This window comes from Camellia sinensis, chromosome 12 (assembly GCF_055761805.1).
Source record: "Camellia sinensis isolate YWXY chromosome 12, ASM5576180v1, whole genome shotgun sequence".
In the NCBI taxonomy this organism is placed as follows: Eukaryota; Viridiplantae; Streptophyta; class Magnoliopsida; order Ericales; family Theaceae; genus Camellia; species Camellia sinensis.
In genome coordinates this window covers 56,767,909-56,780,473 of record NC_138972.1, presented here as the reverse complement: position 1 = coordinate 56,780,473, position 12,565 = coordinate 56,767,909, and the positions used below count along the sequence as shown (strand labels likewise).

The 12,565-nt window shown below is 36.7% G+C and overlaps 1 long non-coding RNA gene across 1 annotated transcript; it reads left to right on the top strand.

The window, feature by feature from the left end:
- The first annotated feature begins 260 nt into the window (after positions 1-260).
- Positions 261-11,031, top strand: LOC145804513 (uncharacterized). The gene is made up of 2 exons (XR_014346445.1): positions 261-573; positions 10,792-11,031. It is a non-coding gene; the product is annotated as an uncharacterized LOC145804513 (long non-coding RNA).
- Positions 11,032-12,565: the final 1,534 nt, after the last annotated feature.

Sequence of the window (12,565 nt, the reverse complement as noted above, 5' to 3'; positions counted from 1 at the left end):
TTATACCTTATAATTATGAATATAAGCTGATTTCTGACTTATAAATTAAGTTTCTCCTGTCTCACTCAAAGAATAAGTTGATTTCTAACTTATAAAAAACTATAAACTGTATTGTTAAGGTAAACCAAACACATTAAAATAGCTTAAATTAAGCTGAAAGTTAAAATAAGATGAAAAAAAGCTATACCAAGCAGGGCCATTATCTGATAATCTGTAAACTTTAATTGTTTGTTTGGTTCTTAAAATCTATGTGGTCATACAAAAATGGAGAATTTATGAAGTAGGAATGGAAGACTTTCACCTACCACTATTGTCATACTTTTACACTAACGCTCACTTGTACTCTCCTTCGACCTCCCTAAGGCTTATTATTAGGTAGTGAGTGTTTTCTCAACTCTCTATATGTTGAATCTTCTTGTTCTTTTCCTCTTTTGTGTTGTCCATTGTTAAAGGGCTTGGTTTTGGAAGCTGTCTTGAAACTTGGAAGTAACCTTTGGAGGGCCTCAAGCTTAAAGGAAGTTTGGTACTCGCCATCTCACCATTGTTGGATCTCTATAAAAGCTATAGGAAAAGGTACGTTTCTCTATTCTCTATATATAGATGAAATTGTTGGGTTTTGGTGAGTTCAATCCTTGTAATAATAGTTGATTGATATTCCTTGGACTTAAATGCTAATTTATAGTAGAAACGATTCAAAATTAGATGAGAAATTCAACTTCAATGAGTTACTGAACTGCAATAAATGCATGAGTAGTTGACCGACTGCTCAACTAGCTCAAAAGCTGGATTTGAAAAAGCAAGGGAGAAATGAGAGAGAGCCTATAACATGATTGTTCACGAACGATCGATCAATCGACCGGTTCCATTGACCCGAGATTGTTTTTCCTTGCTTTGATCATTGGGCTTTTTTTGGGGCTAATTTGTTCTACTTATAAAGGGGAATTTCTTAGGGTAACTATGCACCTTTCTCTTCGTTGAGCATAATGAATTCTCCACCTTATCTTGCACTGCATGAGGACATATAGTAATAGAGCCTAAGTAATAATCTTGATCTGTGATTAGCTTATGATCTTTGATTAAGAAGGCTTAATTAGTAATTAAGATGAAATTCTGTTAATATGTGTTATATGTTATTTGCATTTATATATGTCTGTCATAGAAATATCTGTTTGTGTTTCTGTTTTGTTCTGCAAATTGAAGGCATTGAGGGCCTTATAAGCATTCGATCACGAAATTAACTTGATTTATATGTTATTTGAATTTTTGGAACATTATAGTAGGTTCAATTAAAAATTCGATTCGGAACCAAATAATTATAATTAAATAATGCTCTAACTTAATTAAGCCCACTAAACCAACCTAGGCTTCTTGACTAAAACACTCTCATTTTGTCATCTTAGAGAGCAAAACGTGCGTGTGCGAGAGAGAGAGAGACAGAGAGAAGGGAAGAATTGAGTTCAACTAAGAAACTTGCTAGATTGTTGAGGGAACTTAAGAGGATAGTCAAGGAATTGTTCTAACTTTGAGAAGATTAAGTCTTTACACTTGAGAATTCAAAGCTTGAGATAGGAATTCACTCATTTAGTTGTGTAGTTGTAGTACTTAATGCATGGGTTCAAGAGAATTAAGTAGATTAACTTGAGAATTAAGCTAAAGAAGTAGAATTGGGATTAAACCATCCATGAATGTGCATATCATGGATTTTTGGAAGTTGATTTCAAAGTTTTCCTACATGCATGTGCATATCATGGAGTTTGGAAGTTGATTTCAAAGTTTTTCTACATGCATGTTCATATTTTGGTCTTGTTATGCGAATTCAACTCCTCTTTGTGTATTCTACTAAGATTTGGAAAGTTTGAACTCAAGGAATACATGCATGTTATGTTTTCAACATTTTAAGTTTAATTTTGTTCAATTGACAAAGAATTTGGGTTTGATTTTACAAAATGGTTTCTAATTCTTCACTTATGTCATGCCCCAAAATTTAGACAATTAAATATTAAATTAGGACCAAACCCGAATCAATATTTCATCATCCAAATCCTAGGAGTGAAACAAAATCTAAATGTTCTCGTCTCCATAAGGTTAAGTAAATTTCAATGCTCAAAAAAAATAAATAAATAAATAAAAGGGAGAAGAAAAAAAAAATAAACGCCAACTAAACTATCCATGGAGTCATGGTGGAGTATTCGAAATTATCTATCGATTCCTAGTTTATTTTAATTTCATATACCCATGGTTGTGATTACATTCATAAAATAAATATACATAAAACTCTAAACCTTTTATACACAACCAATCCAAATAATTAAAATCAATCCATTATTTTCATATAAATACAATATCAAACCAACATCAAATAAATAAAAACAATGAATTAAACATAAATCAAGGGAAGTGGGTTTTGCATTATTTTTTGAAGATCAACAAGTTACTTAAAGAATTAATAAAACTCCCAAAATTAAACCCTAACCCCTTTCTTTTCCTTTTCTCCTCTGTCGTCTCTCTTTTCTCGCCCTCTCGGTTTGCACTCTTTGATTCCTCACAAAGCCTCTCTCTCTTTCTCTCTCTCTCTCTCTCTCTCTCTCTCTCTCTCTCTCTCTCTCATGGCTTGCTCCTCTTTTTTCTTTTCTCCTAATTCCCATTGATGCTGCTCCTCTCTATTTTTATTTTTGTTTTGTTTTGTTTTAGTGAGCCTCTAAGCTTTGTACCCTAATTGACATATTATATTATTTAAATACAACATAATTACTAGGGGTGAGCAGCGGATATATCGATCCGCCAAAACAGACCAAACCGAACCGATCCGGCGCATTTTTGACGGATGCGTGATGACGAGCGGACGGTTGCGGATTGATTTTCTCCAATCCGCTAATCTGGCGGATGAATGGCGGATTTGAGATTTCTTTGGCCGCAACCGAACCGCCAAACCGTGAGCACCCCTAGTAATTTATAAGATTTTGTGTTTTTAGTTTGTTTAAATATTCTGTTTGTATTTTCAATTAAAAAAGAGTTTAAATATTCTGTTGAAAAAAAGTTTTCAACTTGAATATCTTTTTTGAATTGAAAAAAATAAACGTATTATTTATCTATATTTTTTGATTTTTAAATCTATCTTTAAAAATAATAAATAGAAAATATGATATATGCTGGTTGGTTTTTGTTTTCAAAAACAGATATAGATGTAACAATATAAAGACATACAATCTCTACTACTGCTCTATTCATAGTTTTAGCGGTTTGAATTGTTTTTATATTTTAAAAACCACTGATTGTAATACTTTATGTGGATGAGATATGCTGTGATTGTAGTATGTGGATGAGGCATGTAGTGATTGTGATATTCTAAAGTTTCAAACCTTCTTATTTTGGATGAGGCATGCAGTGATTGTAATATTTTTTTAAGTCATTAACTGTAATACTTTTTTCTTCTTTTTTTGAAGAAGTGCACAAGTTGAATTATGTTGAAAATTTATAAAATTTTATACCGCCAAACCGATTCGCATCCATCCGCCAAACCGCCAATCCGCTTAATCTACATCCACCGGATTGGCGGACGGATATGGATTGATTTTCTCCAATCCGCCAATATGGCAGACGGATGGCGGATTGGAGATTCTGTGGCCGCAACCGACCCGCGCCCACCCCTAATAATTACAACATATATAAATATAAATATAAGATTAGATATATATATATAACACCTTTTATATGTATATATATAAATATTCAAATTAATTATATATAATTAAATATCACATTAAATTAATTAAATATCACATTAAATTCTCATATATCCACACAATTAATAAGGTCAAAAATAAAATAAAGTAATAATAATAAATATGACTTGTAAAAAATTAGGGTCGCTATAACATACACACCTCAAAAAAATCTCGTTCTGAGATTCGGTAGATGAGAGTACTAAGCAAAACGTTCTGGGTGCATACGCCGAACTTTCTCTTCCAATTCTCAAGTGATATCATTCTCATCCTCATTCCATTGCACTTTCACCAGGTTCACTTTCTTGCACCACAACTGCATTACATCCCGATCTAGAATAGTAATTGGATGCACCACATACGTGAGATCACCACTAACCTCTAATACTTCTGGTGATACTACTTGGGAAGAGTCTTGCACACACTTCCGCAATTAAGATATATGGAACACGTTGTTAATCATAGCTAAAACAAGTGGTAGGGCTAATCTGTAAGCCACATTACCAATCCTCTCAGTGATCTCATATGGTCCCACAAATCTAGGTGTCAACTTTCCCTTCTTTCCGATCTGCATGATACCCTTCATCGGCGAGACCTTCAAAAACATAAAATCTCCAGCATTCAACTCAACCCCCTTACGTTTTCTATCAACGTAACTCTTCTAACGACTTTGTACAGTCTTCATACGTTCCCGAATAATGTTCACCTTCTCTATGGTCTCTCTCACCAACTCTAACCCTAACAACGACGCATCTCTTACCTCCATCCAACAAGTAGGTGATCGACATGACCTCCTATACAAAGCCTCAAAAGGTGTCATCCCGACACTTGAGTGATAACTATTATTATAAGCAAACTCCACTAATGGCAAGTGTTCTTCCTAACTACCACCAAGATCGAGAACACAAGCTCTCAACATATTCTCCAAGATCTGATTTACCCGCTCAGTTTGCCCATCCGTCTGAGGATGATAAGTCGTGTTCAGGTCTAACATAGCACCCAAAGCATGCTGAAAACTCTCCCAAACCTCTGCCACAAATAACGGATCATGATCTGAAACTATAGAAACTGGTGCGCCATGAAGTTGCACCACCTCCTGAATATACATCCTAGCTAGTTTATCCGTAGTTTGGTGAACATTGATAGGAATAAAATGAGCAAACTTGGTGAGTCGATCCACTATCACCCAAATAGATTCATTGCCTTGCTTAGACCGCGGTAATCCATCCACGAAGTCCATAGAGATATACTTCCATTTCTAAGTAAGGATCTCGAGAGGCTGTAAAAGTCCAAACGATCGTTGATGTTCTGTTTTAACCTGTTGGCACACATAACATCAAGAAACATACTCTCTTACGCCCTTCTTCATACCTTCCCACCAAAACGTCCTCTTCAGGTCATGACACATCCTAGTCCCACCAAGGTGAATGGTATATCAGGACCTGTGGGCATTATCCATAAGCTCTTTCCTCAATTCAACAATGTTAGGTACACACAACCTGCCCCTGAATCGCAATCCCCCATCTGAGTCCACAGACCAATCAGTAGGACAATCATCGATCAAATCCATGACAAGGTCATTGAGCTTGTCAATGAGGATCCCATCTAAATACTGCATCTAACGAACTTTACCTAGTAACGTCGGTTGCACGGTCAAACTACCAATGTATGCCTTCTCAACATTCTCTATTGGTTGAACATTCGAAATTTACTCCAAAAACTTCCATTCCTGAATCATCAAAGAAGCTATAATCCCATGTTGTCAATTAAGTGCATCTCCGACTACATTTCCTTTCCCCGAGTGGTAAAGGATCTCGAAATCATAATTGTTGATGAATTTAACCCACCTCTGTTGCCTCATGTTCAACTCTTTTTGAAAAAAAAGATACTTGAGGCTCTTGTGATCTGTGTACAACTCAAAGTGCTTCCCAAACAAGTAGCCACACTTTCAATGCAAAAACAACTGTTGCCAGCTCTAAGTCATGAGTAAGGTATCATCTCTCATAAGTTTTAACTGTCATGAGGCATAATATACAACTTTTTGATGCTGCATCAATATACATCCCAACCTAGTTCCACTCGCATCAGTAAACACTACTAACTTTTCCTCTTGTACTAGTATACTTAACACTGGTGTTGTAGTCAACTGTTGCTTTAACTCCTAGAAAGCTCTCTCACAATCATCTGTCTATAAGAACTTCACATTCTTGCGGGTCAAGTTGGTCATGGGTGATGCAATAGTAGAAAACTTTTCTATAAATCTCCTGTAATAACCGGCTAGTCCTAAAAAACTCCTTACCTCTGAAGGGTTCGTGGGCTGCTTCCATTCTTTGACCGCAACAACTTTCTCAAGATCTATCACTTTCCCCTGATTGGACACAACATGTCCCAAAAACCGAACTTCTTTCTCCCAAAAGTGACACTTACTGAACTTAGCATATAACTGCTGCTCCCTCAAAGTCTATAACATGACTTTCAAGTGTTCTATGTGCTCTTCCTTATTCTTAGAATACACCAGGATATCATCTATGAAGATAATCACAAACTGACCTAGATACGGTTGAAAAATTCTGTTCATCAAGTCCATGAAATAGGCAAGAGCATTTGTCAAACCAAAAGGCATTATAGGAAACTCGTGCAACCCATACCAAGTCCGAAAAGTAGTAAGCAGTATACTTTCCTCTGACATACATATCTGATGGTAACCCGTTCTGATATCAAACTGAGAGAACACGGCTGCCCCCTTCAACTGATCAAACAAGTTATCAATTCTAGGTAGCGGATACTTGTTCTTGATAGTCACCTTGTTCAGCTCTTTGTAATCTATGCACATGTAGAGAATGTCATCTTTCTTGGAAACAAAGATTACGGGTGCTCTCCACGGGGAGTTACTTGAACGTATGAAAGCTTTTTGAAGCATCTCTTCTAGTTGTTTCTTTATCTCCACAAGCTCCTTAGGCGTCATTCTGTATGCCGCCTTAGAAGTCGGTGCAGTTCCTGGTGCTAAGTCAATGTGAAATTCTACTACCTGTCGATGTAGAGGTCTAGGTATCTCTTGAAATACATCCTCAAACTCACGTACCACGTCTACCTCGCTAATATCCTACTTAGGGATTTCTACCAAGTACAGAAAACTCGTCGTCACCGACTCTTCTCCATCGCTAAAAGTGTGGGTAAGTTATGGCATACCGATAATATCTATATTTACAGTCCTCCCAGAATAATCTAGAGTCACAAAGTGTTTTTACAGCCAATCCATACCCAAAATAATTACAAACCCCACAAACCCCTCAAACCCTAACACAATTAGATCCGTATACAAGACTCTACCCGCAAAATCAATCTTAAAATCTTTACATATCTCATAAAGAGTAACTACTCCTTCTAAAGGAGTCTCAACACGAATAGGTCTAGATAAAGAGATAGTTACAAGGTGTTCTCTTTCTACAAACTGTCTAGATATGAAAGAATGAGAGGCACCAGTATCAAAAAGTACTCTAATGGGTTCCTGAAAAAGATTAAAAGAACCTTGCACTTTATCATCTCCTGGAATCACTACAAATGCTCTGGTTAGAGTTGCCTGACCCTGTCGTGCATGTTGTCTCTGAGGGAAATCCTTGACTACATGCCCCAACTGCTAACACCCAAAACACTTCATATTGATCAGTTGAGGTGCTATTGCTCTGATAGGTGGAGGGCCCTTTCAATTGAGGTACGAGAGAACGATAACCCAACTATGGCTCTTGTTGCCACTGTCCTTGATAACCCTGTGGGCGCAAACCACCCTGTCTCTAATAATAGTGCCCCTGGGGTTGGAAATTACCCTGAGGCCTGAAATTATCCTCAGGTCTGAAATTTCCCTGATTACCTTGTTGTTGTGGTCTCTGATATTGTTGACCCCTATGCCTTTGATCATAGGGTTAGTATCTGTTCCCATCACGCTACTGGAAGTGACTCCCTCTGGAAGTCTCTCCGACCCTGGCTTTCCCTTCTTTAAACTGCTTCTCATTTTCCTTATACTTCAGTGTTAAGTCAAGAACTCTATCAAATAGTTCAGCATCAAAGAGAATAAGGGACTCAGACAGGTAATGATTTAATCCCTTAATAAACTTCTTACTCTTCTTCTACTGCTTGTCAATCAAGTAAAGGGCATAACAAGACAACTCATCAAACTTGGTGACATACTCGATCACTGTTCTACCCACTTGTGTCAGCTTCGAAAATTCATCACTCAATTGAGACCAAATAGTAACAAGAACAAACTTCCGGTCAAAACGGGTCTTAAAATCTTTCCAAGTCAAAGTCGTCAAATCTAGACCCTCCTTCCACGAGTTCCACCAAAATAGGGCTACTCCCTTAAGCTGATGTGTAGCCAACTCCTGTTTTTGAACCTCAATGAGCTACATATGACCAAACACCATCTCACATTTCTGGACCCAGGCGTTAGCTGCAATGGGTCCCCCCATCTCCAAAGAATTTCTGATCTCCTAAAGAACCAAAGTCTTTGTTTCTCTTTGCAAAGAGATCTCCCTATTGGCTTTGATTATTGTTCTGCACAACCTGAAGTAACTGAGCCATCATCTCCCTCACATTAACCTGCACAGTATTGGTTGTCCCGGTAGCAGCCGCCGTCGCATTAGTAGTTGTTTCTTCCCTTGTGTCACTGGGCTCAACATTTCTCAAATTATACCTTTCCGCCATCACCTTCAAGTTAAACACACAAAAACTTGTTTATAAATACTTTGAATAAATTCAACCACCAAACTAAATTAGCTAACCCATGTTTCCACAATCCAAGGATCACCTAAACTCTCATAAGTCTAGGGTAACCTAGGGCTCTAATACCAAACTGTCACGCCCCAAAATTTGGACAATTAAATATTAAGTTAGGACCAAACCTCAATCAATATTTCATCATTAAAATCCTAAGGGTGAAACAAAATCTAAATATTCTCATCTCTATATATATGGTTAAGTAAATTTCAATGATAAAAAAAAAATATACAAGGGAGAAAAAAAATTAATAAACGCCAACCAAACTATCCATGGAGTCATGGTAGAGTAATCGGAATTATCTATGTATTCATTTATTTTAATTTCATATATCCGTGGGTGTGATTACATCCATAAAATAAATATACATAAAACTCTAAACCTTTCATGCACAACTAATCAAAATAATTAAAATCAATTCATTATCATCATGTAAATACAATATCAAACCAACATCAAATAAATAAAAATAAATAAATAAAAACAATGAATTAAACATAAATCAAGGGAAGTGGGTTTTGCACTCACAATTATTTTTCGAAGATTAACGAGTTACTTGAAGAATTAATAAAACCCCCAAAATAAAACCCTAACCCCTTTCTTTTCCTTTTCTCCTCTGTCGTCTATCTTTTCTCTCCCTCTCGATTTGCACTCTTTGATTCCTCACAGAGCCTTCCTCTCTCTATCTCTCACGGCTTGCTCCTCTCTTTTTTTTCCTCCTAATTCCCGTTACGGTTGCTCTTTTTTTTGGGGGGGGTTTAGTGAGCCTCTAAGCTTTGTACCCTAATTGACATATTATATTATTTAAATACAATATATATATATATATATAAAACACCTTTTATATATATATATATATATATATAAAATATCAATATATATATATATTCAAATTAATTATATATAAGTAAATATCATATTAAATTCTCACGTATCCACACAATTAATAAAGTCAAAAATAAAATGAAGTAATAATAATAAATATGACTTGTGAAAAATTAGGGTCACTACAACTTACTATGAGTTTCTCAATGTTTTACCAAGTTTTGGCCCAAAAGATTGTGTTTTGAAGTGTTGAAATTGAGTTTTTAACTTGGGAAGCAAATGTGGAAATTCCAGAATTTGCGCTCTCCGTTCGAACATTGGAGTCTAAGCTCAAGCGAAGAATTCGAACTCCCAGCACTTTTGCAGAGTTCGGGGTTTAACTTGAGCGGCAAAATCTGTGCTCAAGCGACCACCTTTACATTTGTACCTCCACTCGAGCAAAGAAGTCTAAGCTCAAGTGTAAAATTCATGCTCCCAGAAGTTTTACAAAATTTTGCAGATCGCTTGAGCGACTGAAGTTGCGCTTGAGCGAAGACCCTTTTTACTCAGTCTTTGGCTCGAGTGACCGTCGAGCATCTGTCGAGCAGAAAATTCAAACAACCAGTACTGTTGCAGACTTTGCAGATCGCTCGAGCGACCGATATTGCGCTTGAGCGGACTACCCTATTTTTAAAAATTTGACTAAGTGTTTTCAACTTACATTTTGGCATCCTCATTACATCCCAGACATTCTTAAGCCTTAATTAAGACATAATAATGAGGATAAAGATTAGAAACAAGCCAAGATAGAAAAATCAATGAGTTATGTGTTTTTCGGGCATGTGTTCAATGCACATTTGTTATGTGTTTGTGTAGGTCACACGCCATAGGCTATCCGATCTGTTTGCTATGTCCATTTTACTATTGAGAGATATCTATGAGTAACGACTCTATAAAGCTATGTTAGATTATAACTATTTTCATAATGTTAAGATATGATCTATTTTATGAAATGTTATTTTATGAATAGTGAATGAGTGTCCAACTTTCTAAAATGTATTTGTGGCATCCTTAGTTCACAAGGCCTTCACCCGAGGGAAACAATACCGTAGTACATGTTTATATGGCCCTCGCCCGGGGGAAACAATACCATGGCTTATGATCATATGGCCCTTATCCGGTGGAAACAATACCATGGTTTATACATGGCCCTTGCCTAGAGGAAACAATAATGTGGCTACTTGTACACAAGATATGGATCTTTGGGGTCGTCGATACTGACTATGCATATGGGTCCCAGGACCAAGATGATATGATAGCTAATGAATGTATCACATATAACTGTTTATGATTTCTAGTTAAATATGTGAATCCGAATCTGTTTCTGATATGAACTCTGATTCTTGAAATTGTTTGAACATCATTCATAAATCTTTTACTCTGTTGTTATTCACTAGGCTCCAGCTCACTTTATTATTATGTATGTATGTAGGTGACCAGGTGCGTAACCAGGCTTAGAGTTGTTCGCCTGGAGTTTCTTTTTGTCAGCCAACCACAGTGTCTCCCGAGAAGGTTTCCTTTTTGCGGTGGTAAAGCCTTTGTGAATCATGTTAAAGATCTTTTTGTATTTCTTTTGTTAAGTTTGAACAAGTCTTTTGTAGGTCTGTACATATAAATGGTGATGTGGGCATGACATCTTAATTATGGAAATTGAGTTTTAAATTTTCTATCCCATGCATGTCTACACAGCTTTATGGACATATATGTTTGTATTTGCTTTCGCTAGCCCCTGTATCTTGTTTAATTTGTTCAAAGGCCTTTGGTAATCCCAGGATTATTAGCTGGTTACAACACTAAACCTATAGGGGCGGGTTTGGCTCGTGACAGAGTGGTATCAAAGTACAAGTTATACCGCACACACGAGTCCATATGAGCTATAGGATGTCCTAGTAAGAATTAGAGACATTAAATCTGCATGTGTGAGTGTGTGTGAAATATATGAACATCTCTAAACCAATATACATTGACACTGACATGAAATGAACTGAAATTGAACACTGTGAAAAGAATTATTTGCCTATGTTTATTAGTGCTCTGTTTACCTATAGCAAATGGAAAATACAAGAAGTGATGGTACAATTGAATCTTCCGAGACTCGGATGAACCGAATGGAATAAATGCTTGAAGCTTTGACAGAAGCAATAATGCAACAACAAAGACAAAAACCTTTGCCTTCTCCGCCTCTTCTGGTCCAAGTAGAACAGGTAAATAATGACATCATCAGCTTGACTCAAAAATTCAATAAGATAAAGCCACTAACTTTCTTGGGTGGAATTGAACCTTTAAAGGCTGAAACGTGGATGTTAGAAACTGAAAAGTTATTTGAAGTCTTTCCAAGTATCGAGACACATAAAGTTTTGTTGGCCACCTATACCTTAAAAGACGAAGTCCGACATTGGTGGATGCTTGTCCGTGAAAGTAGTGGGACTTTGACTTGGGATCAATTTAAAGAGATCTTCTATGAAAAATACTTCACTCAGTGTTTCCGAGATAAAAAGGTGTCTAAATTCCAAGAACTCAAATAAGGCAATATTTCAGTGCTCAAATATGAGGCCAAGTTCACTGAATTAGCCCATTTTTCCCGCACATGGTGGGCACAGATTATAAGAAAGCTTGAAAATTTGAGGAAGGACTAGATCTAGATGTGTTTGATTGGGTAAGTGTTTTAAAACTGCCCAAATATGTAGATGTACTTGATAGAGCTTTAATGGATGAAGCCAACCTGGCTGTAATGAAACAAACAAAAGCTCCAATAACTGAATGGAAGGGCAAGAGATCTGGGTACAAGTTCAAAAAAGGCCATTCATTTGTTATGAACAAGAAGCAAAACACGGGATCTACTAGCAGCTCAAGTCAGAGTACTGGATCTACACATGTTTGTTCAGAATGTGAAAGAAAACATAAGATTGTTTATTATCGTGCTTCTAGTGCGTGCTTCTAGTGTGGCAAGCTTGGCTACATGATGAAGGATTGCCCACTCACAGCTAAAAATGCCAACCGTCCTATGGCAAGTTTGGCCGGATCTATTTCTGCACCAAGATCAAATATAAGAACTAATGTTAAGAGAAAACCCTTGAGACAAGGTAGAGTGTTTGCACTCGTGCCCGGCGATGTACAGAACACTAAATCTATGGTGTCAAGTATACTCCCTATTTGTGCTCAAAATGCATATGTGTTAATAGATTCTAGTTCTACACATTCATTCG